The 27,989-nt window shown below is 34.4% G+C and overlaps 1 protein-coding gene and 1 long non-coding RNA gene across 3 annotated transcripts in view; both read left to right on the forward strand.

Moving 5' to 3' along the window:
- The window catches only part of LOC136037995 (UDP-N-acetylglucosamine transporter-like), a 446,903-nt gene that overhangs the window by 33,127 nt on the left and 385,787 nt on the right, over positions 1-27,989 (forward strand). The window lies entirely within an intron of this gene.
- On the forward strand, positions 10,113-19,885 carry LOC136037617 (uncharacterized). Its single transcript, XR_010619987.1, has 2 exons — positions 10,113-10,222; positions 19,673-19,885. It is a non-coding gene; the product is annotated as an uncharacterized LOC136037617 (long non-coding RNA).

Consider the following 27,989-nt stretch of genomic DNA (forward strand, 5'->3'; position numbering starts at 1 on the left):
AGTTTTTTGTTACTCCTATGATGTGACTTCTCATTTGAGAGGGACGGAATTAAGAGGAAAATTTAACTCTAAAACTAGCTTGTGTATTCAGCGGAGCAAGCAAAAGGGCTGATAAAAATGCTTATTCAACAAACGTACCTGAACAGCCAAAACTTTCTGGGGGTAAGTATAAAAAAGGTGTTTTTGTTTTGTTTTTGTTTTTTAAGATAATCATAAGTTTAATGTTTGATTATATGAACGTAAAATAAATATTTTTTATAATTATTGTAATAATAATTTATTTCCTTACTAATGCTTCTCTTGATATCTACCGTAATTTTTAGTTAGTCTATAAGCATGTCTAATTCATAGCTTTTCAGCCTTGGTTCTGTTGAACCTCCCGTGCACTTTAAGAAGGGGAAAATTAGAGGTTTTCAAAGATGTTTTCAAATTTGTCCAATAAGAAAGAAGGATTATAAATACCGATATGACGGAGGATTAGATTAACCACTAAGCATAATGTGAACCTAGAATCATGGCGAAATAACTCATTATGTTAGGACAAAATTAATCCCTACTTCCTTATCCCAGAGTTGTAAACCCGAAAATGAAAGACATAAACAAAAATAAAAACATAAAACAGGCAAAAAATGTTCAATATATTAAAGGGACGGGGAATACTGGCCGTAGTCTCGTTTGAGGCTTTTTTTTTGTGGAGTTTTATCTCTCTTTGTTGTTTCAAATCCTAAAAAAACTCATATCTCCTCACTTTATTACCTTATCTTGTAAAGGGTTTAGTCTGGCGAGTGCACAGTTTATTCAGAGGGGGATTTAACAAAAAAAGAAGGAAATGGCAAAACATGAAAACTATAGAATAAAATACAAGACGGGAAGTTTTGGGGGAAGTAGGTCCAGGCTCTGGATATCTGCACCCTTTGCCTCAAAGTCTCTTCTTAGTGGACCTTTCTATGTGCATAGTGGCCAAAGGTTTCTGATATTTTGTGAATTTGCTTCAGGATTTAATAATTATATTTGTTAAATGTTTTAGGGGTTGGGAAAACAACCCCTAAAAGTCATAGAATCTTAACTCGCCATGGGTGAATAGCAAATTTCATCAATAGCTTTTGGCCAATATCTTTTGTAAGAGCATGGAACTGAAACTCAGTTTTAGCCTAGGTTCGTATGAATATGATCATTTAGAAAGTGTTTTAGGCCAGTTTCAGGTTCTAAAAACAGTCATAAGTTGCGGAAAAACAACGACATTTTTTCGGCCTGAAGTAATATGTTACACCGAGAAATTTTTTCAAGTAATGTTGTGATGGGAGCACATATAATGTATTAGAAGGAAAAGAAAAACAAGTAAATCGAGAGGGAAAATGAAAAAAATGTTTGATATAATATTTTCAAAGATAGTACTATACTTCACCAGCTATCTGTGTGTTGCACTTCTCGCAACACACGGGAAATCAATTAGGACATGGCACAATTTTTCGATCATTGGCACATTTTCGAGGGATTTGTGGTGCTTTTGTTTTAAAGTGCTTATTGATGGAAGAAGAAATTGTAGTAGATATTGGGTGTGTTCCAGCTAATGGTTTTTCAGTAACTGCAGTTACTGCGCGGTAACTGCCCATTTCTAACTGCAGTAGAGCCAGTGGGAACGGCACAGTAAGCTAACTAGCAGTAGCGTCATTTTCGAATTAAATGCACGTGTTTAAATTTAAGGGACAGTTTAATGCTGATTAGTACAGTTTTTTTTATTCCTTCTGTTTGAGAGCATTTAGAGAGGTTCAAAGCCAACCATGGACATTTGGCTGTTACAAATGACTTTGCTCAAATGAGCTGGTGAAAAATAAATAGAACATATACATATTCTCTTTTTTATTATTTCAAGACTAGAATATCACAAAACTAAGCATTCACATAGCTTGATTGTATCTTAAGCAAATACAATCCCGGATGGAGTTTTGTTGATACCTGTCTTAAATTGATTTGTCTAAATAAAATGGGCCTATAGCATTTACAGGATAGTAGTGGGACAAAAATAGCAAGTTTTTTTTTTCAAATAATTATTGTTCTCTGGTCAAATTTGTGTTCCTTGCTAAGTGGTAGGCACTCTGGGTTGGAATGCTTTGTCCAAGGGGTACAGGTTTAATTCCTGGCATTGTCAGTTTATTTGGTTTTGGATAGGGGTTGGTGATATGACTAACCTCAGCTAGAATTGACCTAACTTTAAATGAGTACAGATGGAAATCTAGGGACAGTAAGAAGGAAGGGCATGCAAGAGCATAGGCTGGCTGGTCCCTAGCTTCCTATTGCACTACCTGGCTAAAGGACCACCAGGTCCTTTACTGGCCTACTGACTTAGCCACAGAAACTTTCTTTCAAACCCATTAAATATAAGTAGAAATGAAGAATACCAGTATGATGGTCCTTCTATTTCCCTGAAATGTGGATGTATGGACAAGAGTGTGGGTAATGAGAGATAGCTTTTGAATGTAATTGGGGTGAATGTTCTACAAGATTTAAAAAATTTATGACAGTTGCTCAGGTTGGCAACTGAACACAGAAGTATAATTTTGTTATTTGTTTTTCTTTGTGACTATTATGCTTATTTAATGTCGAGTATTTTAAAGTTAATCTTCTTTAATTTATTTTTAATTACCATGGCCCTAGGGCTTAAATACAATAAAACCTACTTATATCTATTGATTTTCTTTAAATAGATAGGAGCTCTATGTTTCCTAGCTTCAGTAAATTTACATGTAATTGTGAGACCAGGGATTACAAAGTAGGTGAAAACTGTAGGAGAAAACAAAGAAGACAAATGAATAAACAAAAGTATCCCTTTACAACCATTTAATGAATTGTCACAAATATAGGTCACCCTTAAGATTGAAATGAACAAAGCTTCAATTATGAATCCATTTTCCTTTAAACAGACTGAAGGGGCAAACCTCCAAGCTTTGACAAATTCAATCTCACTTTTGGGCATTCTCACCTTTCCTTTTCAAAGGAAACTTTCTTTGGATGTTTCCCATCCAACAAAAAACAACACGGACAGCATCAGGTACAAGTGACCTTGTACTTAGCCTACATACCAAAGGGAAAAGCATGCATCTCTATACTATAATTTACCTCCAACCTGCCTAATGTGCAAATATATAGCCAAAATTATGTAGTTCCAATGTATTCTGTCACCTGTTACCTTTTCCCCCATTTTTGCTTTGTCACAGTTGCTTCAATTAACAGGGAGTTAAAGGTTGAGGGATAGATTGGCAGAATCAATGGGAAACATGTAACTTCAGCTATATATATTTTTGAAGGTCATCAAAGATCAGGGCCCTCTAGAGCAAGAATGAGTAGAGATGTGTACTTTGAAATACCTTCCCAGGACATACTTTAGCCTGTAGACCCATCCCTGATAGTTTCATTTTCCTAACCTAACCCCTTTCAGTGATAGCAAGAAGTCAATCAACTAGAATTTTACTGGATAAAATTACCATCCTTTGGAATAGACTCTGAATAGTCTACCCTAGCCTACTTTTTCAATAGGATTAAAGAAAGTCTCAGACTAATGATTTGGCAGCCCATAAATCCTCAACTTATCTGTAATACTTCACCTAGGCCTGTTTACAGAGCCTAAAAGGAGTCAATGCTTAGAATGCTCCCATGTGGCAATTTAATGGAGCCTCAATTTTACCTGGAAGAAGTCAATCCTTAGAATGATTCCAAATGGCAATTTAAGGTAATAATTATGCCTGGATATGCCAGAAAACATGGAAATCTTTAAATTAAATAATAAGTTTTCATTGATTTATACTACTTGCTAATAGATAGCCTACTACTCAGGGTGTCCTTTAACGTTGATTTACTAACCTGGCTCAGATCCCTCTTTCTTTTGCAAAATCACCGTCCCACCTTCTTCCAAGCAAATAACTTGATATTCCATTACTTCATTCTTGTCCATATTTATTTTTTGATGAATGAGATTTTTGTTGAAGAAGGTGAATTATGTACTTACTGTGCTAACCATTCTTTTGAGCACGGTAAGAAAATCACTTAAGGCCTTTTTTCGCGTCAACCAAAGAGACTGTTTGAGCTCAACCACTCGGTGTGGTTGAGCTCAACCGCTGTTTTTGCGTGAAACAGTGACAAACCAGGTTGTCATGAAAAGTGATTTTGCGTGAAACAATTGACTGGTTGAACTCTAATTTAACCAGAACTGTCATTGTTTTTAACCGTAGGGTTCTACCATTCATAATTGTTGGTTGACCTTTTCAGGCGTAGATTTCGAAAAGAAGAATTCGTAGGCTATAAATAAGTCTATATAAAATAAGAATTATAAGCTGACAAATAGAATTCTAGCCTCGCAAAAGTAAGGTTTAATTTTTTTTTTTTCGTATTAGGGCTATTTGGATAAATGTTGGGTTATATCCTGCAATTTGATTCACATAGGCCTTAAGACAGGAAGTCAAGAGTTTGAATATGCTTTTGAAAACTTATGTAGATACTTGGAAATCTTTGTTTCATCCTTTTGATGCCCTAGGCTTGACCTTAGCTTGGTAATTTGGCTTCAGAGATAAAACCTTGATGAAGCAAGACCCTAGTGGTTATAAAGCATTGTTAATCCAATTACTATTCTTACTAGATGCTTCAAGATATGTTGCATCTTTGTCAGAACTTTTTACATTTCAGCCTTACCCTATAGGGCCATGGATAAATTTTCAGGTCAAACTCTAGTTTGGCTACTGTTTGCTATCTTAGAAATGGGTTAAGTCAGGAAAATAGAACTTCCAATAATGAATCCAAAGCAAAAAATACGTAAAATTCTAGTTTAGCTAATTTTCATTATCTTGGAAAGGGAATAGGTTACAAGAATGAAACCCAGTAATTAATCCAGGGTCAAAAACACTCTGGGAAGGTGCTGCCAGGCTTCTATGTCAACCCTTTTCTGATTTCTAAGTCTTAGATAATTGCTTACTCAAAAGGTCTATACCTATACTATTGAAATTTTGACAAAACAAGATTTACCTTAATTTTTAATTATCAGTTTCTTTTACTCTGGCTTTAGCTCTTAAAATGCAATTCCTTTTATTTAAGTAGCATTTTAAGCCATATCAATATTTTTTTTTCAAAATTTAGGAAATGTCTTTGCATATCTTTAAAACCTTATAAAGTGGATTGAGGAAAGCTGTGAAACAGTTTCTTTGTACTCCATGTAAGCAGACCTTCCCAGAACATACTTTAGCCTTTAGACCCATCCCTGAAAGTTTTTTTTCATTCTCACCCCCTGGTGCTCTTTTACACATTGTATAAATTGTGAAGAAATGCCTGCCCCCTTGCTAAGAGTCTTAGAAGTATCTTATATCAAAATACACCTGATACAGTTTAATTTTTTAGAGATGACACAGAATAGCATTAAAGCTGAGTATTTGCTTTGCAAGAAATGTGTCCCTTCTGTTGTAAAGCATTTTGGATAGACACTAATCTAACCATGGACGTATTGCTGTTGCAAATGGTTTTGCTTAAAATGGTTTGGAAAACAAATAGCAAATGTAAATTTGCTTTTTTATCATTATTTAAGACTAGAATATCACAAAGCTATGCAATCACATTGCTTGTTGTATCTTAAGTAAATACAATCCCTGATGGAGTTTTGTTGATACCTGTCTTAAAATTAATTTGTCTGAATAAAATATATTGTTTATGGGACAGTAGAGAAAATGGCAACAACCATGAATTGAGTTTTTTTCAATATTTCTTTTTTTAAATAATAGTTCTCTGGTCACATTTGTGTTCCTTGCTAAGTTGTTGGCACTCTGGTTTGGGAATCCTTTGTCCAAGGGGTACAGGTTTAATTCCTGGCATTGCTAGTGTATTTGGTTTTTACCAGCTAAGTATTCACGATGCTAGTTTGCATCTTAAGTAAAGCAATCCCTGCTGGAGCTTTGTTGACACCTGCCTTACAATAACTTGTCTAAGTAAAATACAATGTGTATTGAAGATTAGTGAAAATGGCTGCAAATCCATCTTGTTTTTTTTTTTCAATATTTTTTTTTTTAATAGTTGTTCTACTCTGGTCGTAATAATATTCTTGGCTAAGTGGAAAGCACTCTTAGTAAGAAATCATTTGTCCATGGGGTACAGGTTTGATTCCAAGTATTGTCTGTTTATTTTATTTAAATGGGGGTCAGTGATGTTAGACAGATCTAAACCAGCTCTAAATAGGCAAATGGAGAAATATACAAAAGGTAAGCAGGGAGGGTGTACAAAAGCACAAGATTTCTGGCCCCCAGCCCTTAATTGCAATTCTTGGCCAAAGGGTCACAAAGTGGAAATTAGCACTGCCAGTTTAGACCTTGATGTGTCAGTGCTGCCATATTTACTTACTTGCATATTGGTGTTGAGTTTGCCCACATTTTATCTTCATTACTATCTAAAATCATTTAGACATTCAGCAAACTGTCTCAAACCACAATTAGTATCGAATAGATTTTGGGCCTTACTGACTTTTCCTTTATAGCAAAGGTTTATTGTTGTGTATAATGTAGATATTTTAAAGTAATCAATCATTAAGAAGTCCCTTTTAGTTTTATCAAGTTTTTGAGTAATAAACCTTTTTAATTACCTTAAAATATTTATTCAGGTCCTTTACTATTGGCTGCCCTTTATATTACAATAATGATTGAAATATATTGTGGTAACTAAAAATTTGGATAATCCAACCTATTTTACCATCTTAAGGTTGTTTGCAAAGGTGTATGAAATATTTAAGTACTGACTTAGCTACAGAAAACTTCTAGATATAATAAAATGTAAGCAAGATGGCTCTTACTTTGACCATATCTATGGAAGCACTAATGAGAGAGTGGGTCATTTGATGCATTTGTAGGATTGAGTGAGATGAGAAATGAAGTGTAGGTTTGATGAGAGATGGCTGGTGAATGTGATGAGGGATGAATGTTTTGCAAGATTTTAAAATTTTGGACAATTTCTCATGTTGACAGTAGAGTGCAGAAGTAAAATTTTATAATTTTTCTTCTTTGTTTCTGTTATGTTAGACAATGTTGAATATTCTAAAGTGAAGTTTCTTTTTTGTTTGGAATTGTGATGGCCCTAGGGCTTTAGTGCAATACAAATTACTAATGTTTATTCACTTTCTTTAAACAAACACAAGGTCTATGTCTCCTAGCTTTAACAAAGTCAAGTGTAATTTTAAGACCAGGGATTTCAAAGTAGGTCAAATGAACTTGTGGTAAAAATGAGCAATTTATGAAAATCTAGATTAAAAAAAGTCTTTTAGACAACAAAGAAGACAATTGAATAAAGAAAAGTACCTTATATCATAATTGTTGTGCACCCTTAAGATAGAAATGAACAAAGCTTCAATTAAGATTCTGTTTTGTTTAAACAGACAGAAGGGACAAACCTCCAAGCTTTGACAAATACAATCTCACTTTGTGGCTCCTATCTTTTCAAAGGGGACTTTCTTTGGATTTTTTCTATCCAACTAAAACTGAAAAGGATAGCATGATATACAAGTGACCTTCCAATTACCCTACATAGCAAGAGAAAATCATTAAGTTAGGCTATGCTTTATCTCAATCCCCCTCCCAATGTGCAGAAATATGGCTCAAATTTCATATTTTCAATGCATTTAACCTCCTGTCACCTGTTTTTCTAGTTATTGTTTGTCACATTTGTTTAATTTACAGCTACATGGGATGAAGTTAGAGAGACAGATTGACAAAACAAATGGAAAATAGGAAATTTCAGCAATACATTTTTATATTGGGAGGATTGAGGGGTAAAGTAGAGCAAAGTTGAATATAAAATGTGTTACCAGCTATTATTCTAAAAATTATGAAGCATGAATTTTTTTTTTATTATGTTCCTTTCTCTTCAGGTCCTTCTCTAGGGCTTTACCAAATCAAACATTCTATGCCCAGAAAAATTAGCAACAAGGTATAGTCTATATACAAAGGCTTATGTTATTTAACTATGAATATGGAATTTAAATGGCAATCAGGAACTGGATACAGGCTAAAGCAAGTAAAAAAGAAAGAAAAAACTTCCCTAGTTAGCTCAGGAGACTTTTAATAGATTACTCTTCAGATAATTGCCTATGATACATAATTTAAATATTTACCCCTGTACAGTAGGGCGTTAAAACAATCTATCACAATGTAAGATACAGTATATTTAGATATGATGCTGATTTACAAATTCCAGGATTCTTTGTTGTGGTTTTCATAATTTTGTTGATAAAGTTTTATATATTCATCATTTTTTATTTTATATCATTAACATTAGCCAAACTAAACTTCTCAATAGAACTTGAATGTGGTGGCTATAATGCACAAGTACTGCAAAAATCTTACAACACATTATGTGTTATGGTAACTGTCAGTGAGAAAAAAACTATTTTCCTAGTTTAGCTTAATTTGTTATATTTTTGTGCTTATCAGAAATATTTTGTTAATTTTAGGCAGCTGTCCCCCCTCAAAAAATTCTTAAACATTTGCTGGTTTATACTTAACCAGTATTCTACTAAAAACAAAAATTTAGTATATATTTTGTATTGAAGAAATATAAAGTCCTTTGGATTTTTTTTTATTAGGATTAAGCAGTTTGCTATTTTCTTTTGTTAGGCTAAGCCTGTAATAGTGCTTTATTGTGAACAGTCAAAATTTGTAGGGATTGCAAAGGCTAGCCTGAACAATATGTTATTACAAATTATTAGGTTAAACTTCTGTTTGGTAAAATTCTAGTTTAGATAAATTTGTATTATCTTGAAAAAGGTTTAGGTTAGGAAAATGAAACTTTTAGGGATGGGTCTAGAGATGAAACTATATCATGGGAAAGTATTTTGGAGCATCCAACTCTACTCTTTCTCTCTCTTAAAAATGTTTGCCTTAAATTACCTTAATTCACATTGTCTAATGAAATAAGGATTAAATCCTGTAGAATTGCTGGTTAGTGATAATGACAGTTGGAAATCTCAATATTTGGTCCACACCCTTAAAAACGCTTGTGTTATAAAAGTGAAACCCTTGCAAAATAAATCTTCTACTTAAATGACAAGAAAAAAGCGTTTTTAGTGTCATAACTTTGCTCAATTTCAATTTATGAAGTTTCCAAGATTTGGTTACTTTCAGGATATACATTTCTCTATATTTAAATACGAAACACTGATATGGCTTAAAATTCTACTCAAATAACAAGAATTGCATTTTCAGAGCTAAAACCAGAGAAACAGAAACTGCTTGCTGAAAATTAAGGTTAGATGTTGTTTTACCAAAATTTTAATAGTTACAGACCAGTCCAGTATGCAAAATTCCCAGATTTAAAAACAGAAGAGGGTTATCACATAAGCTTAGCAATAGCTTCTCAGAATATGTTTTTAGCTATGGATTAATCACTGAAAGTTTCATTCACCTAACACAACCCCAATCAAAGATAGCAAAAAGTAGCTAAACTAGAATTTGAATGGAAATTTAATATATAGCCTGGTAGGCTAGTAGAATTCCAAATCAAAACAAAAAGAAGTCAAACTAGAATTTTATCCTCTGTTTAGGGTAGCTCAACAAAGCTAAAGTCTTATCATTTAGGACTTTTTTATAAATAATTTTGCTTTTACAGAATGAATACAACATTTTCCAATATATTACCTGAACAATTTAACCAAAGATTCCACTAAATCAGAACCTTCCTATCTCTTCAAATATACCAGAGAGTATGCTAGATCATTTTTCAATTCTCTCTGACCTCAAACTAATGTGAAATATGTTAAATCCGGAGGAAATTAAGCCAGTGCTAAATCATTTAATTATAATAGAATGACACTCTTAACACTATACGGATGTTTTATGTTTGAAATTTTTTGCCCAAACCGACAAGTAAAAAGAGTGTTTTCGCGAACCAGTTTTGTTTGAGCTCAACCATATGTAATTTTTTCCGTTTTCGCGTTAAACATTCAAGCTGGTTAAACCAAAGCTGTCATTGGTTAAACCAGCTGGTTGACGCGAAAAAAGGCCTTTACTGCGGTTACTGCCGGCAGTAATTATTCTCGTTCCCAGCGGGTTGGGCAGTAATCATTTTCTCGCTAGGAACGGAAATAGTAACCATTCGGTTACTACAGTAAGTCCCTGGAACACACCCATTAATAGGCCTATTAGGGCATAACCCAGAATTAGCCCAAGTAGAAATACTTCTTGAACAACAGGACCATAACTGAAATGTAAGAATCATATGGTCTTTTTTATATTGGTATGACCTATCGTGGCGATGTTCCAGGCTAGCTACTCTTATTGATCTTGCAAAGTAGGCTAATTAGGTTAGGCTATTTGAAAGAAACTCATAAGAATTGATCCACAGCAAGACAGCCTTAATGATCGACTGGGAAAGCATTCTGAAATGTCTAATTCAAATCTTGATAAATATTTTGCTGTTCATATTATTGAATTACAAATAAATTGACCATACCATTTGATGCCTTTTTGTACTTTTTCCAACTATAATAATTGCTTTTGCTGATAATGAGGGTAAAATTCTAGTTAATTGACTTCTTGCTATCTCAGAAATGATTTAAGTTAGGATAATGAAACTTTCAGGCATGGGTCTACAGGCTTAAGTATGTTCCTGGAAGGTATTTCAAAGTACCCACCTCCACTCCTTCTCTCTAGAGGGCCCTGAAATTTGCCTACATGACAGGTCTGTACCTATTGAAATTGGTAAAATTAGAGCAAACAGTATTACTGGCTTTCATATAAAGTGAATGTACCACTTGATGCCTTTTTTAATGCTCTTTACCAATATAATAATCACTTCTACTGGAAATTCAGATTTAAGCACTTTTTGACCTCTTAAAATGGGGGTTAAAGTATAGCATATATTAAATATGTAGACTAACCACTGCTGTATTTTTTTTATGTGTTTGTGCTGTTGCAATGGTGATTTCTCTTCTCAGTAAAATTCAATGTGCACCATCACACATAAAAAAAAGCAATGGTTAGCTTACTTATTTAAAATATGCTATGTTTTACCCCCACCCCCTGGTGTGCAAATATATAACCCAAATTTGTTTCTAAACTATTACAGATTTGTAATGACCCCTTATTTAGGTCATTTTTAAGATGTCAAAAAGTGCTTAAATCTGAATTTCTAGTAGAAGTGATTATTATATTTGTTAAGAGCATTAAAAAAGGCATCAAGTGGTATAATCACTTTATATGAAAGCCAGTAATACTGTTAGCTCCAATTTTATCTTGAAATTTTGACAAAACAACATTTTCCCTTAAATTTCAGTTATTAGTTGCTTTTTCTCTGCCTTTAGTTCTGAAAATGCAATTCCTGTTATTTGAGTAGAATTTTGAGCCATATCAATGTTGTTTTTTTTTTTTTATTTTAGGAAATGTATTTGCATATCTTCAAAACCTTATAAAATTTGATTTGAGCAAAGTTATGAAGCTGAAAACAATTTTTTTTGTGCTTCAATTAAGCAGAAGATCTATTTTGCAAGGTTTCACTTTTATAACACACATATTTTAAAGGTCATCAAAGGTCAGGGCCCTCTAGACGCAAAATGAGTGGAGATAGTTGCTTCAAAATGCCTTCTTGGGATATAATTTAGTCTGTAGATTAATCCCTGAAAGTTTCATTTTCCTAACCTAAACCCTTTCTGAGATAGCAAGAAGTCAATTAACTAGAATTTTACCCCCACCCCTCTGTACCAATTCAGGGTATAGATTTGCACATTAGAGAGGAGGTGAGGTAAAGTTTGAACCTGCCTTTCACTTGCATCAGAAATTAGCTAAAAAAAACATAAAAAAGATGTTGAGTAGTAGGCTATTTTCACTTTATTTATAAGTCAATAATATGAGCAGCAAAATATTTAGGCTACCCAAATCTCTCCAGTAAATTTTCTAAATATTTGCTAGCTTTCTAGCACTTATTTCCTCTCCTAATAATCCATATATCACTAACTGAACATAACTAAAGGGACTTGTGAGGCTTTCTTTTCTTCTGATACAGACAGAATTTTTCTGAATATCATAGGCCTTCTAATATATTGGCCTATGACCAAATAAATGACATGAGCAAACTCTTATATTAGGCCATAATGTATGAATTTGGTTAGTGTCCTTAATAAATACAAGTATTAATTTGACCTCTTCACTAAAATACTGTGGTATTTATCTGTTATAGCAACACCACGTAAGAATTGGACTACACTGTGTAAAACTGAAGAACAAACAGGTTTCACCTGTATCTATTAAGAGATAATTAGCTTATCCTCAGTGGAAAATAAGTGACAGAATGTGTTAGACTTATAGAATTTAGGCTATGTATTTGCACAATAGGGGAAAACAAGTAGCAGGTGACAGAATGCATTAGACTTACCGAACGTGGACTATGTATTTACACATTAGAGGTAAGGGTAAAGTATTTGGACAGTATGAAGTTAGAAAAAAAAGTATTACTTCATAATATGTAGAATAATTGTAGCTAGCACATTTTGCATGCACACCTTATATACTTTACCCCCCCCCCTAATTTGCAAATATATAGCCCAAATTTGTTTCTAAAGTATTATATATTCTTCATGTTTAGATATATTTCATTAGGATTAATATAACTTCTCTTCTTAAGTGGGGTTAACAAACTTCCTTAGTTTGTTTGATCTTTTCCTCTGTTCTTGAACACTAAAATACCACATGTTTCAATCTTTCTCATATGTCTCCTTTCACTGCAATATGTACATTTTCCACCTTCATTGTAAAAATTAGCTTTATATGCTTGAATTTCAACATTTGCTAAACTTAGTTTAAGTATGATTATTGCTTCCCACTTAGTTCAACATACACTGCTGTTTGAAGTCCTTTGTTTCTTTTCTTCACAACATATTTATTCATTGAAATGACTTGGTTGTTTTCAAATTGCCTTTTCTTAATAATAGAATAATGTAGATTGGGGGCTAATAAGATAAAAACATGTTAAGAAACAACAAATCTTACTTCATATTAATTGTTACTATAGTTAACACATTTACATATTTAAAGTCATATTTAGAGTATAGATGTGCTGTTTGGTCTAATTTGTTTAATTAAAATGCACATAAAATCCAAGTAATACAAAATCAGGCAGTAAAAACTCTATTTTTGTATAAACACTTCACAAGTTATTCATTCCACCAGGCAAAAGTTCTAAATTTTCTAAAATATCTATGCTGGAAGTTGCAAGTTTGGTTTACTTGTGAGTTGATTCTTTAGCACCACTTGGACTAAGACATCTTAATATGTTTCAAATGGCTTCAGAATATCATTCATACCCAACAACCCCATCTGAAAATAATTTACTCATATTAGAAATATGTCACAGCCATAGAGGTGCACTGTCCTTACAATCTGTTGGTTTAGAGGTGTGAAACATGTTGCCCAACTATATAAAGGAATCAATTTTGCTAAGTTTGTTCCCATTTTTTTTTTAGAAATATTTTATGAGTAGATAAAAGTAGTTTGTCTAGTTTTTCCATCTTATGTTTTGTGAATAAGGTATATGCAATAATCTTGTGAAGTGATTTATTTCCTTTCATATGTTGAATTCTCTTATATATTCCCCAAGTATATAGAAGAATTGATTGTGCTAATCTTGTTCTGAAACAAATATTTAAAAATATCTTTTTGAGTAGATAAAAAGAATCCTTATATTTTTTGTTGTTTAGTTTTGTTTGTTTGTTGTTTATTTAATTTTTCTGTTTAATGACATTAGCAAAAGGATATTTTTGTTTGATGATATTTTTGCCAAATTTTTTGTGATATTTCTATCAAATGGTAGATTTTTCAAATCCCTGCATTGGCTATTTATAGCCTCTTGCATGTTGGCAATACAGGAATAAGTGCATGTATTGTTTTTTATTTTTTCAATAAGTCGAGTCAAATGCATGTAGCTAAGTTTTTACTCCTCTTTATTAAATGTTTTTCTACCTTTTCTGACAAATATATTAATTTTTTCAGATTTGGAAAATTTGCATAAATGCAGCACTGTCATTTATTGATTATGGCTGTTTTTCCAAAAATAAAATGGCACCTGTAGTGCTGTATTTTTTATAGCATGTCTTAAGACAATAGCAGTGGTAAGCTAGAATTTGATTTGGAATGTATAAAATTATGGAGTCAGTGAGGAATTTGTGTTATAGCTGTGAGAATAAAGTTTGGAGAGAGTCTCCATACTTAGTACAATCTTTTGTGGTTGCCCCCAGCCCCCTCATGCTTATTGATAAGGAAAAATAAATTTCAGCAACTTTTGTATTAAAAAATAAGTTATCCCTAAGGTTTAGGACTAGGAGCTTAATCAGGTTTTAAGGAGCAGTATTATTTTCAAGACCCCACTTTTTTTTCCCAAGTATGGAATGGTGCTTTATAGATGGGACAAGTGGTAACCTCCAAAGAGAGATGGATTCATTTAAAATCTATTTCTCATATGTAAGTGTCTTTTGCATTTTGTGTAAAGAGGGCAATATTATAAAAAAATTCCAGCTAGATCAGAGCCCAAAATTTTGTAACCTCTCTCCCAGCTGGGAACTAAGGAGCATACTCCAATTCCATATGACCCAAGGACCATACAGAAAACGTGTTTCTAAGCACTATCCCCCTCTAATAAAAATTTGTCGTCCCCATGAGATAGCAATGATCCTTGAAAGTTTTGAGTCAAGCAGTTTTACATCATTAGTAAATTCAAGTTATTGCAGGTTTAACATATGTTGTTTTTACATGAGTGGAAAACAATACAAATATAACCTGTAAGTTTAGGTCAACAAAAGTGAATAGCTTTTTCACTTATTGTATATGGTCAATTATTTTTTTCAGTTCAATTTCTTTTAATATGATAGTTTATAAGTAAAACTTAAATGTACTCTATTGCCTAAACTTATAATATTTTAGCACCCAAGTTGGATTTAATTATAATGTCCTATTGGTTTTTAATCTTGCTTCCATAGACTATTTCAGTCTATTGCCCTAGTGATGTTTAGAAATTGTGAACGATTAATTTTTAATCTAGCAACCAAGACGTGCAAAAATGATACTGACATGTATATAGTTATTGAAGCACATCTCACAGTCCAGCACAAAATAAGAAATATTTTAGCGGTGGTAGTTTTTTTTTTTTTTCAATACTGCATGATGACTTCGATACTTTTGGTCTGGTTGTGATTCAGTATAGCAGAATTTAATCAGATATTGAGTAATCCTGGAGTGTAGATCATGGTTTTAATAAGACTAAGAGGCTATACTTTTTTTTCTAAATTGTAGCTCCTAAATGACGCTTCATTTTAGTGCTCAAGTGATATTTATATCTAGTGCCCAAATAATTGCTCTAGCAGACAACATATATTTTAGGCAAGCGCCAAAGTGATGAACATAATTATATTGGTTATTGACCTGTATTTCACAGCTCTGGACACATAACATCTTGTAATCTTATAATGACACGTAATATCTTGTAAATTGCCGTTAAGTCTTGTTATCATTAATATTTTGAGTGTTCTGGTGAATTAAAAGTCACTCCAAATTACCACAAATGGCTGGGACATAATTTTGAAAATTTTTGAGATTTTTTTTGGGAGGAGAGGGCCAATAGGGCTTGGCATTATGGGCTGGAGGCTTCACAGTTTTTGTCTTCAGTTATTACAAATGTGTTGATGGTATTAACTGTGTAGGTAGTAGATCCTGATGAGAAAAAAAATTAAAGAAATTGACGTGGGAATAGTTGGGCTGATTGACTTGAAAATTTCACAAGTATGGTCCTTGGGTCATATGGAATTGGAGTATGCTCCTTAGTTCCCAGCTGGGAGAGAGGTTACAAAATTTTGGGCTCTGATCTAGCTGAAATTTTTATATAATATTGCCCTCTTTACGCAAAAGACACTTACATATGAGAAGTAGATTTTAAATGAACCCATCTCTCTTCGGAACTGTGGTAACCTTTTAGCCTTACAAAAAAGGGGAAAGATATCTGTTGAGGTGCTTATACATAAAGCGGTTTTCCTAGGTTTTCAAGATCGGCTCAAAACCTATAGTTCAGCGTTTCGAGACATGGCGATTCTAATTTTGCACTTTTCATTTCGGTCTGTCGCCGTTTTTGAGAGTTTTCTAACTCTCCTTCGAAATTACCTCAAATTTGTTGTTGCAAATTCTTTTTGGTTTAAGTTTAATATTGATAATAGCTACCATTCATGGATCATTGTCAAATGGTTATTTAATTTTTGTGAAAACTTTTTGTTTTTAAAGTTCAATCCCAACAAAGATTATTAGTAGTAGAAAAATTTTACCCCAGCTATTGATATATGTAGGTATAAATGATTAGGAAAGAGGAGATAATTTTAGAAAGTTAATGGTAAGGATATATGATTTAATTATGACCTCCGCAATGTCTGGAATGTTGGTTTCAGGGACATTACTTGACAAAATGTTTAACAGAGAAAGGAAGGAATTAGATTGACTGGTCACTTTTGATGAACGGATTTTTTTTCTATCTTCTTCTTTTTCATCAGACGCGGGCTTTTCAATCGAGACTATTCAGCACTTTTTATTTTGACTCACTCTGTGTGGTGGACAGAGCTACTGAGTTGGTTTGTCCTTATTTATCTTGAATCTGCTCATATTTCTTACAGTAAATCTTTTGATACTAGGAGTTGAATAATAATAGAATATACAATGAGTTCTGTGCTCTGTGTGCAGGTATGGTCAGCAAGACTCTTGGCTGATAGTAAGATTTTGTGGTGTTTGAAGCATTTTAACATTTTACATTGTGGGGTATACTGTGCAGACATCAGCATATTACATTCAAATAGGCAATGGTCAATTGTTTCATTTTTAGATTGCAAGACCTGCAAAGGGGGAAACAGGGAACTTCGCCACTTGAATAAGGGTACTGATCTGAAAACGCCTGAAAATTTAGCCCGTTTGATCCAGAACGAGTTCTATGATAAATGTTAGAAAGGTGTTTATTGGGGAAAGGTGATAGGGTTGGATTATTCTTATTTAACAGTACCTCTGGCAGTCTTCAGTGGTAAATATCTCTAATGGGGATTGGTCTCCCACTTGGCTGGTCAATATTTAAAGCATTTTTTGCAATTTCATCTGCCTTATGGTTACCAATTATACATGGGTGGCTTGGAATTTACTGGAGATTAGTTCCTACACCTCTTGAAGCGAGATTATCAATAATCCTAAAATGTGTCAGTATCCATCTTATACTGAGAAGCTGAAGAGACCAGCTCTAGGCTTGATAAAGAGTCAGAATAAATCATAATATTTTTCAAATTAACAATCATAAATTCATTAACCATGAGGAACTCTAATGCCATCATTTGGCATTGATCAACAAAAATTTGGAAATGGTTTTTATATGTAATTGTATTAAGCTCGGCAATTTTTTCTGTATAAAAGCAATGGGGGTTTGTTCTTTAGTTCACTTTGAGAAATCAGTGTTTATTATGGGGATTGAACAAATCCATGTGGAGAGGTTGGGGGAATGTGGGTGCAGTAAATTTTACTGGCACTGGGAATTTCTCCTGGGTATTGGCGTATTCATTTGCAATGCCTCTAAACATATATGGATTTCTTAACCAGTTATACAGGGTATGAGCATAACCCCTTATCTATTAATAAGGGGAGAGGTCATTTTTCTTCTTCTTCTAGGTAGTTCCAGCTAGCTTTAAGTTTGATTGTTGTTTTTACTTTTACTAGAAGAAAATCAACTCTTAGGAATGGAAGTAGCATTACTCTGTACCTTATATATTATCTTACTGTTTTAGGTCTTGTGTTGTACGCTGCAGGCAATGTAGAAAATCTCTTTTCAGTAGTGATGTTTTTGAAAAGTATGATCACACCTCTACCTGTAGTAGTTGCAGTGGCTTAATATTTTTGAAAGATGATGATCTTCCTGGTTCTATATTAAAATCCATAAATGAGGTGCTCTTTTTTTTCTAATCAAATTAAGCGTATATAATAAACAAGAAAAGGTTGGAATGTAACCTGACAACTAGAAAAATATCACGCACAAAAAATGCAGATAGGTGTTTAGTTCTATGATTACTCTATATACATTACAAATATTTTTATCCTGTCTATTAAATAGTAAAAATGAGTAAATAATTTGAGTAACTAAATATAATAATAAGTGATCCTTCTTTTAATATACAACTTGAGTGGTTCTAGAACCACATGGCTACACTACTCCAGCCCTTAAGTGGCGAGGGGATGGGGTATGGATTTGGTGATCTACTAAATGTAGTGAACAATCATAAAACTGGATGAGCTTCATTCCCTTTGAATCAAAATGCTTGAAAAGTTTAAAAATAAATGCATCACATTTTACAAAAGTGAATTGTCATAAAAAATAATCATATAGAAGGGACAAAATTGAAAAAAAAAAAAACAAGCAAGAATTGAACACTTGACGCTGGAATTTGACGTCTAATGCTCTACTAACTGAACTATGGCTCTGTTAATCTAATTCCTGAATCAGCGTCACATGGCATTTATCTCATTAGGCAGTGTTTTTTCAAAACGTGTTTTTCAACTTTTGGTTACTTTGGGGTGAAGTGTGCTCTTTACTAGGTAGCAGCTACTCCTTCAACCATGATAGAAGGCACAAAACCATGATTGAAAATAACACTGAATACAGATTTGCTGATACCGATAAGCGCGATACCAGTACGCCCGATACCGATACACCCGATACTGTGTACAGCCCTTTCCCAAGGGACTATGGAGGGTCTTATCATCACCAAAACCATAGTTGTTAGACCTTTGGACTATGTTGAATAAAAGGTCCATCTCAAAACTTTGATGAGACTACTTTGGAGGAGGGGGTCTAGTTGCAGTGATGATCTTTAAGTGATGATCCTTTTAAGTTCTTGATTAATGGATGTAGTATCTCGTTTGTTTGTTTATTTATAGTATAATTATCGTGATTTGACTTATTTATTTACTTAAAATTCTTAAGACTAAAACACATCCATTTGCTACAAGAATAGAGACTTAATTTGAAAATTTGCCATTTGCAGAACTGCAACCCATAACCATATGTATTATTGACACAGAGCTATTCTGTTCAGTTCAGTTTATTTGTAGCCGATATCAAACAAAAGGAAAGTGAATAACCCCAACGATAGAGTAAAAAAAACTCGAGATGACATTAAAATATTATAAACAAGAAGCGATTGAATAAATAATATTAACACAAAACGATAATGACAAACATTGAAATAAATACACATCAACAATAAGCAATTTGCAAATTGCACTGACATTGATGGATACAACATTGACACTGAAAAACAGAAATCAAGAAGCCAGAATATTCACTCATCAAATAGCTACTTCTAGTCCAAGTGAGAAAACTAAGCAGAAATTAGACAAAAGTGAAACTTCAAAGAAGAAATTTACAGAGATTCAGTAAAAAAAAAGAACTGACTTTAAATGCACGCTTCAGAGAATGTGTATCTGTCCGGTTTTTTTTTTTTTTTTTTTTTTTTTTTTTTTTTTTTTTTTTTTTTTTAAAGAACAGTATTACACTTAATTACAAAAATTCAGTTGTTTTCAACAAACAAATTTCCAACCGAACTATGTCTGGTCAGACCCATCAACATTAAATGTAGGTCGATTTTATTCTTTTCTTCCAGAGTGGTTGGACAAAGGGGAAGATTACTTGTGAGCACTGTTCTTCGAAACTCGGTGCTTTTGATTTTGTAAGCAAACAAAGATGCAGTTATGATTCAACATTTGGGTTGCCTTCTGTCCGTGTTGTGAAGTCAAAAATAGACATAATTTCTGTGTGAAACTGAGAAATTATAGTTTTATGTGTTTGTCGTGTTTTAATACAAATTTATGTTATATTTTGGTATGTTTCCTATGCTCTGAAGATTTTACGTTATTAGAGGTCTTCACTCCGTTATAACTAGGTGATTTGTGTAGTAATGATCATAGAGAATCGAAATTGCTTATCACAAAATTAAAGAAAAATATATATATATATATATTGCTATGCAATATGCAATTTTTTTTGTGTCTTGAAAGCAAAAAGATTCAAAAATGTGCTCACTTTAGTACACCAAGTTTATCTGTCCACTAAAATTGAAAGTACATTTGAAAAGACTAAACCGTTTTTGTTCAGAAAGTCAAAAAATATAACTTGGGAGCGAGACTTTAAGGCTTGTGTTCCATAGTCAGCGCCAGATTCTCTATCGTGCACCCACCCATACCGGAAGGTACAAAAATGCTAAGGACGGATCTTAGGGGAGTCAACCATGCTGAAAACCAATATCGTAGGGCGCATGTTCGCCGTTGGGGGGTTTCTGAGATATAGGCCAAAAACGCCAAATTTAGCCTATAACTAAGTGTGACGATTCAGGATTTTCTTGCTACTTATTGGGATGAGGAATCTAGCGTAATGTTATATCAATCGAAAGAAGAGATCTAGATCTACAAGAATATGATTTTTAAATTGAAAAAAAAACACAATTTTTTTCTCTATTTACTGCAGTTTCAAAGTAAGTGCTGTAAAATTCAACAAATATCTCAAAGAAAAGCTAAAAACTCGAAATTTCTTCAAGGTAACAATTTTTTTTTCATATTCGAAAAGAAAGTGCATTCCATTCCGTACAATTTGAGCTAATAACATATAAACTATTTTTATTTTAAAAGGTCTGCGATTTTTCTTTGTAGTGTCACTGAAATGATCACTAGCCGTATCGTGAAAAGGGACATAGGCTAATATTTTTTTTTCTTCAAAGGGTAGGAATATTTCAAACTTCCTAACTGTTCAAAATTTTAAACTTTTACTAAAAAATTAAAATAGGTTTAAAAAAATGTTGACTAAAAAGTTTTTTTTTTTATTTTTTTTTTATTTTTAGAATGGACGAATATGTTTTCTGGTGTACTAAGGCGTCTGTAATAACCTTTTTGGGACCTGATTTGCCAGTAATACGACTGAGCTATTTACTACATAAAAGAATTCTGCTTCACAGATGGATTCAGTCAGCACATTGGAGTTGTCTTACTCGGCCTGTCCGTAAAATTGGGTAATAGTAACGGATTAGGGACCTGTTGTAATTAAAAGTAATAGGTATTAAATAAAATTTTCACAAATATTTCTCATTTTCTTCTTCCCAGAATTCAGATGGGGCAAGGTCAGACTCCCTGCATGCCCTCCTTGTTCCGCGGCAGGAGCATAAGCTGCTGCATCCTTTCATTTTTGAGCAGCTATAGTCTTTCCTACATCTTCCACTTTTGCATCAGCAGTAAGATTCCAGGCTTGATGCTTCTTTACAGTTTGAGACGACCGCATCTACTCCCCCTTCAGCCATCTTCCATCCAAGGAGAAGTGGGTCTGGAATGCTCGGCCGAGCCTGTACTGACGACAAGATTATCCATGTAGCGAATATGGCTCTTCGTATGTATGGCTCGAAGGTGTTGTCAGAAGGTGGAAATCTTTTCACATCTTGTTTCTGGCACCGATTGTAAGCCCTTACACTGGCCAGTGAATTGAATCTGACCTGTTTACTGTATTGTTTACAATGATCAGGAATTTTGATAGGTCGTAATATTCTCTAAACGCGTTGACTGAAGCTTCCCGTCTGCATCCTTGATCTGCTCCGTCACAGACACCATTTTTGAGGCAAAAGTTGGAGACACCGGGGTGTTTAAGAAAGAAGCTTTCCCGACGCCGAAGAAAAAATTCGTTGTGTCACAACCTGGCAGAAAGTGGACGAACAGTAACATAATCTGCTCCTCTTTGGACAAGTGGACTCCATCCGCCGGCTCGTGTACTGCGATAATGTAAGTTGGGAACTTCAAGAAAAGTTCGCTCAGTCCTTCAGCTTGAAGCTCTTCAAAAAATGAACACGGGCTACTGCCACGTCTGTGTCGTTGACATGCACAACGATGCTACGATGCCACAAGCGTAACGGCTAGCGTACTTGACATGTGTCATAAGGCGTTGGTCAGCCTCTTCGTGGCTGGAGGTCAAGCATTCCTCGTAGTAACAGTGTTCTGGTAAAGTTGGACAGCAGCCACGCTTGACCAGAGACACTTTGAATCTCTTCTTGAACCCACCTGAGAGAAAAATGTTGAGTGCGTTTGGAAGCTGATCACTCATCTGCTCCCAGGTTTCATACAAAATTTGGAGGAGCCGGCTTTTAGACGCTGAGCTTGCAAGTACGGCATTCCATTCTTCAATTGTGCTAAGAGCGGAAATCTGGAGGTTTTTCCTTTTCCCTCGTCGGAGTCAGCATGCTGATTTCAAGGAGATCAACTCTCCGGTGTCCGTGAGCTTCCCAAACAGCCCGTCGTACCGATGTGCGACAATGTGGACTTCAGGAATACCCACTAGAAGATAATTCAGCAATGATAGAAGCAATCTTTCCGTGAAGGATTTGATTGTTTCAAACCTGGCAGGCCGATATTACCGTATCTTGGACATTAGGTCAATGATGTGTACTGTAGCTGATGTTGTTTCTTTGGATTTCACAGTGGCCGGCCAAGATGAAAGTTCTCCTTTTTTTTCTTAGCCAGTTCAACAGCACAGCTTTGTTCCCCGCCCTTATTTTTCAGCCAGAGGATGTCTTGGTTTATTGTTGCGGAAGATGTTCAAAAATGAATGGAGGGAAAAGAAGAATCTCTTTTGTGAGGATCTTTGCAATGGCTTTCTCCTTTTCCTCGCCGTAGCTCAACTGAGCAGTAATGATTCTCTTCAAGGTTGTTACTTCAGAGCTCAGGAGATCGGTTTTAGGGACACCATTCACTTTGAGTTTTTTTCTCTGAAGGGAAAGTTCGGAGTACAACCTTTTTCACATCGTCTTTCCTGTTGCACAGAATGTCCTAAACCACCTCTTTTCCTTTTGTGGCTACGCAAGTAATATCAGAAACAATCTTCTCATCGTCCACGACTTCTGACGTCACAATATTCACTAAGTCGAAGTCCACTCTGCTGAACGGATTGCCACATGTAGTGAAAATGTCTCGAACTCTGTCTCGTGAAAGTTGTAATCGCGTCGTCGTCGACTGATTGTCTTCGTGATATTTCAATGGCTCTGTGGATACGTTGACTACTTGCAGGAAACCATTGCTGATGGCAGCGGAAATCGGTAAGGTAAAAATCCAAGCTTCAGTCTGTCTTTCATACATTTGTTCTCCTATTATTCAGGCCGTCGTCTTTGCATCCTGTTCACTGTACATTCCAGTATCTGATCGAAACAGGTGGCCGTAAACTGGTGTGCGTTCTTTTCACTGCGGAGTATCCTTTCATGAGTCTTCTGTGAACATCAGGAAAGGTTTGTGGTAAACTTCGCATGTCATATAGGAGCTGTATGAGACATCTTGTATACTGAGGATGGTCAGCCACCACCAAGTATGGCAACATCCAAGCAGTTGCTGTCAAATGAGACTCCCAGTCACAGTCTCGTTCAGCATGATTGAATTGCATCGCTATTTCAAGTATTTCCAAAAATACCGCCAGAAAGCAAACGTGGGTGACACATTTCAAAGGGTTTCGAAGGCATTCATTATGGGAGCCAAAGTGATTAAGGTATCGTTTGCCTTCTGAAGTGCAATTCGCACGTTAGCACCATTTGCCAATGAAGTCCTAAATAACTCAATGGCACTTCCCAGCTGGTCCAGACGGGATAAGTCTTCTTGTGCTTCGGAGTAATACTCTTCCAAGGACTCCCAGTAGAGGGCTAGCAAGACCTTGTACAGTATGCAGTAGGCATTGATATCTTGGTAGTAGCCTTTCCCTTGGAATACCTTTTCGCATGTACCAGGTAGCAGCGGCTTTGCGTGCACTACAATCTCTCTGAGTCCAGAGCTGTCCATTACCTTGCCAACTGTCTTGAGTTAGTTGAGCAGGAGGTGGAAGCCTCCCATCCGTAGGATTACGTTTTTGAAGTCATCCGGGTATTTACTTTTCACTCCCTGTTTTACTTATCGCCGTGAACGTTCGCAGAGATTTTTCGACTGTTGCATGGTTGTTTGGTGCTTCATGAAGGAAAAGCAAGATATTAGATTAAATATTGACAAATTAATTTCAAATCACAGATGTTCCATTTGACAAGCATTTTCACTAGAACTGGAAGTTCCAATACTAAATCTGATTGATCAATGTAAAATGCCTTTTTATCAGTCCTAATAAATCTAAATTAGTTAGTATCACCTAGTTTCTTGTGATATTTAATTTTGTAAATTACTTTCATTAAGTCTCTTACTTAAGAGACTACTTAATTCCAACTTAAGACTTACTTAATTCCAGCCAACTTTACAACACCAAAAGTGCTTCTAAAAATTATATTTTTTTAAAAATTGCTGTTTGATCTTCCAAATTTGTGTCATATTCTTCATTATCATCTATCAGCAAATCAGTATTTGCGTCAGAACCACATGTTGAATCAACCTGAAGTAACTGTTTTTTTTTTGTTTTTTTTTTATCTTGGCCTACCTGACTCACTTTTCTTTTTCATCTTCTGCTTGTCAATTTCTTCTGCTTAGCTTATCAATCAACTCCCCGCTAGGTAGCAGGCTACTAAACAAAATTCATATTATCGGGTACACTCGCTAAAAAAGTTGCAGACCCCCCAGATATAATAGTTTAAACTTTTTAGTCTTAGCTCAATGTGTTCGGAATAAAACGGGCTTTCTTTTTTTACATAAAAAAAAAAATACTTTATCCTTGAAAAAGTTTCGAGTTTTTAGCTTCTCTGTTAGAAATTTGTTGACAAAAATCTGACTTTTTTTAAAAACTGCAGTAAAAAGTGTACTATTTTTATTTATTTTTACAAACAAAAATCCTATTCGTGTAGCCCCAAGTCTCTTCTTTCTATTGATGTAAGGGTACACTGGATTCGACCAATCTTATCTGTAAAAAAAATTAGAATCATCGAACCCCATTATAGGCCAAATTTGGTGTTTTTGGCCTGTATCTCAGTAACGCCCCAACGGCGAACATGCGCCCTACGATATTCGTTTTAAGCATGGTCGACTACCATGGGATCCACCTTTAATATTTTTGTACCAGCCGGCATGGGTACTAATCGAAATAAGCGAGATACAGAATCTGGCGCTCTGACTACCATGTAAAACAAGCAATTTTGTGACGAGCCTACAGGTGTAACTCGAACGGAAGGACAATATACTTATTTCATTGCCTTCATGGTTTTCGATCTATTCATTTACAGTGGCATAATTATGGTATTACTTCGATTTTTTCTTCGTGAATGATGTAAACTGAAGGAAAAATCGGAAATTTTTCATATTTCGTTTATTTTTCACGGCCTTTTAAGGTATTTTTTACCATTAATTATCATTAATGATAATTATTAATGAAATTAATAATAATTATGAAATTAGCAATCACTAATAGAATTCATGATTATTTTTGTTCCAAGATGATAGATAGCATAAATTTCTAAGCAATTTGGATTTCTACCAGTGTAGAATGGACTGAAGCGTTTGCACCCATTATGTATTACAAGACTCTTAGCGGCTAAAGTTGGTGTTGTGTCCTATTCAAAGCTGATCATTGATAATTGAGTTCTGGAATACACACTTTTTTTTATCCTGCTTAGTCAGAATATGGCTTCAGAACTGCCTTTGTCTATTGAACTACAAGTAGGCTACTGCCTTACTTGTACCTGGATCTAGCCTCTCTGGGGGATGGGGAGGGATATTTGGAGGAGTCTTAATAAGGGGTAAATTAAAAGTATGAACTTTGATTTTACTGTTCGGCTTCTATTTTTCAAATGGCTTCTTTTTTCCTGAGAAAAATTAAATCTTTCGGAACAAAATCTGGGGATTCTCTCTAGTTGGTCAGTTTGACTATCACTCATTCTTCTAACCACCATTGTCTATCATGCTGCTGGTGTTGCCATAGTTATACCGTGATCCGACTCTTTGGGGGCGGGATGTTCCTGGAGTTTAGAGAAGGGAATAATCTCTTAGACTAAGCCGCCTTTCTATTTATAATTAGAATGAAACGAAAAGGTAAAAAATAATTAATGCTCTGAGAATTAAAAACAAAATTTTTATATTATCTAATAGTGATATCCGAATATGTCGGCTTAACATCTGAAATCAATGGGGAAAAAACAACTAAATTGAGCAGTTAGGATACTAGAAAATAACATAAATAGATGAAAAAAACAAACGCTGTAGAAAAAAAAACGAATGAAATTCACATGTTGTTAAGAAAATTTGTTATTCCTGACCAAAATCCTAACTACAAATGTCTCAAGTTTGTCAGATGTTCCTCTATTTTTCACTTGTATATTTTAAGCTTTTTAGTTGTTTTTTTTTTTATTCTAGTTGTGCTAACTGTATAATCTAGTCCCTTTTTTCTGTTGCTAAAGACTCGAGATGTAAATCTGAAATACCCAAACCTTTTAGTATGTATGTATATATATATATATATATATATATATATATATTTTTTAACTTTACCGGCCTTGATTAACAGTTTTATCCTTGTTAAATTTGTATCTTATTTTAATCTTTAGAGGGGATGGATTGAATGCAAGAACCGTGCGTTTTTAGGCTTCGATTTTTCTGACATTGTAAGTTTTTCAAACCAATTTTCATGGGGATTCTCTTCACACTTTCTCCTCTTTTTTTGTTTGTAGGCATGCCTACTGCAGTTGTTTTGTGGGCTAAATTATTTGAGAGTGACTCACAGGCAAACTTTTAGCTCATCCCACCTTATTTGAAGCTTTAGTTTTGACCATTTCTAATGGAATCCCCCACTGTGTTAGATCATCTTTTTTAGCCTTGTCTCTAACTTATCTGGATCATCTTGATTCTTCATTTCCTACTTTTGGGATAGTTGGTTAAACTATTGAAGATTTTTGAACTCGGAAATGGCAAGCTTTTGCAGTTTCACTCAAGGTCTCAACTAAATTCTTTTTTTCGTAGTTCTGCTCCTGGTGACAATAGCAGTAAAACTATTCAAAAATTAGAATGTAAAAAAATCTTCCTGTATTTGTCTGTCCCGCTGTAGACACAAATGTTTACTCTAATAAACAAACAAATAAGTATGGTTGTGCATAAAATCCTTTTTGAGAAAAATATCACTTGCGAGTTTTCAGTGGTAACGATATACTATTAGTAGTATTGTGTCGTGTTCTTTAACATGATTTAAAAAGTGTTTCTACTGACTATGTTATTAGGTGAACATCTCTCCGACAAACTCTGGGCAATCGGTTGTTCTTTCGCTTTGCAATTTAGTGTGTTAGCTTGCACGTTCTAATAGAGCTGAATTCCCTCGTTTCTTATTTATGGAAGACGTCGCGATAAAACGCTTGAATGTTTAAAACGGAAAACTCAAAAAGGGTGCGAAAGTCATATTTTATTTTTCAGATTACCTTATTGCTGAATTGGTCATGAAGAACCCCATATGCAAATCGATAAACACGATATTATAAAACTCAATGGCCATTGAAGCTGGATCTGTAGACGATTGCCGATTCGTTGACGAATACGAAGAAGCACTTTTAATCAATAGAAACATCGTTGACAGTGTAGGGTTTCTAAAGTGCGGTTCGGCAGCTTTAAAATGGGTGACCTTATAGGATATGATTACTGGTGATCTTATATGATATGTTTGATTTTCAAATTTCTAGCCTGTTCGTAAAAGCCCCAAGAATTCAAGTTTGTTCGCTCGTTTTCTCAAACTACTTAATTATAAAACAAGAAGAAGCATTTTATCTATAAAAAATATAGCAAGTTCAGGTGTGTCAGGGCCTTAGCATAGGCCCCTAAAAGAGGGTTCCTTAATACCAAGGAACCGTCTTCCCTTGTTAGGTTGCATTTTGTCCTATGATATTCAGAACAACTCAATGTCTTTAATGACGAATTCAAATTCGATTGAATTTGATTGCTGAAAAATTCGCTCCTTAAAAATTTGCTTGTGCTTACAGTTGTTTTGAACTCCCTAGTTCTTTAGGTTTGATAAGCATC

Source organism: Artemia franciscana, chromosome 17 (assembly GCF_032884065.1).
Source record: "Artemia franciscana chromosome 17, ASM3288406v1, whole genome shotgun sequence".
Lineage (NCBI taxonomy): Eukaryota > Metazoa > Arthropoda > Branchiopoda > Anostraca > Artemiidae > Artemia > Artemia franciscana.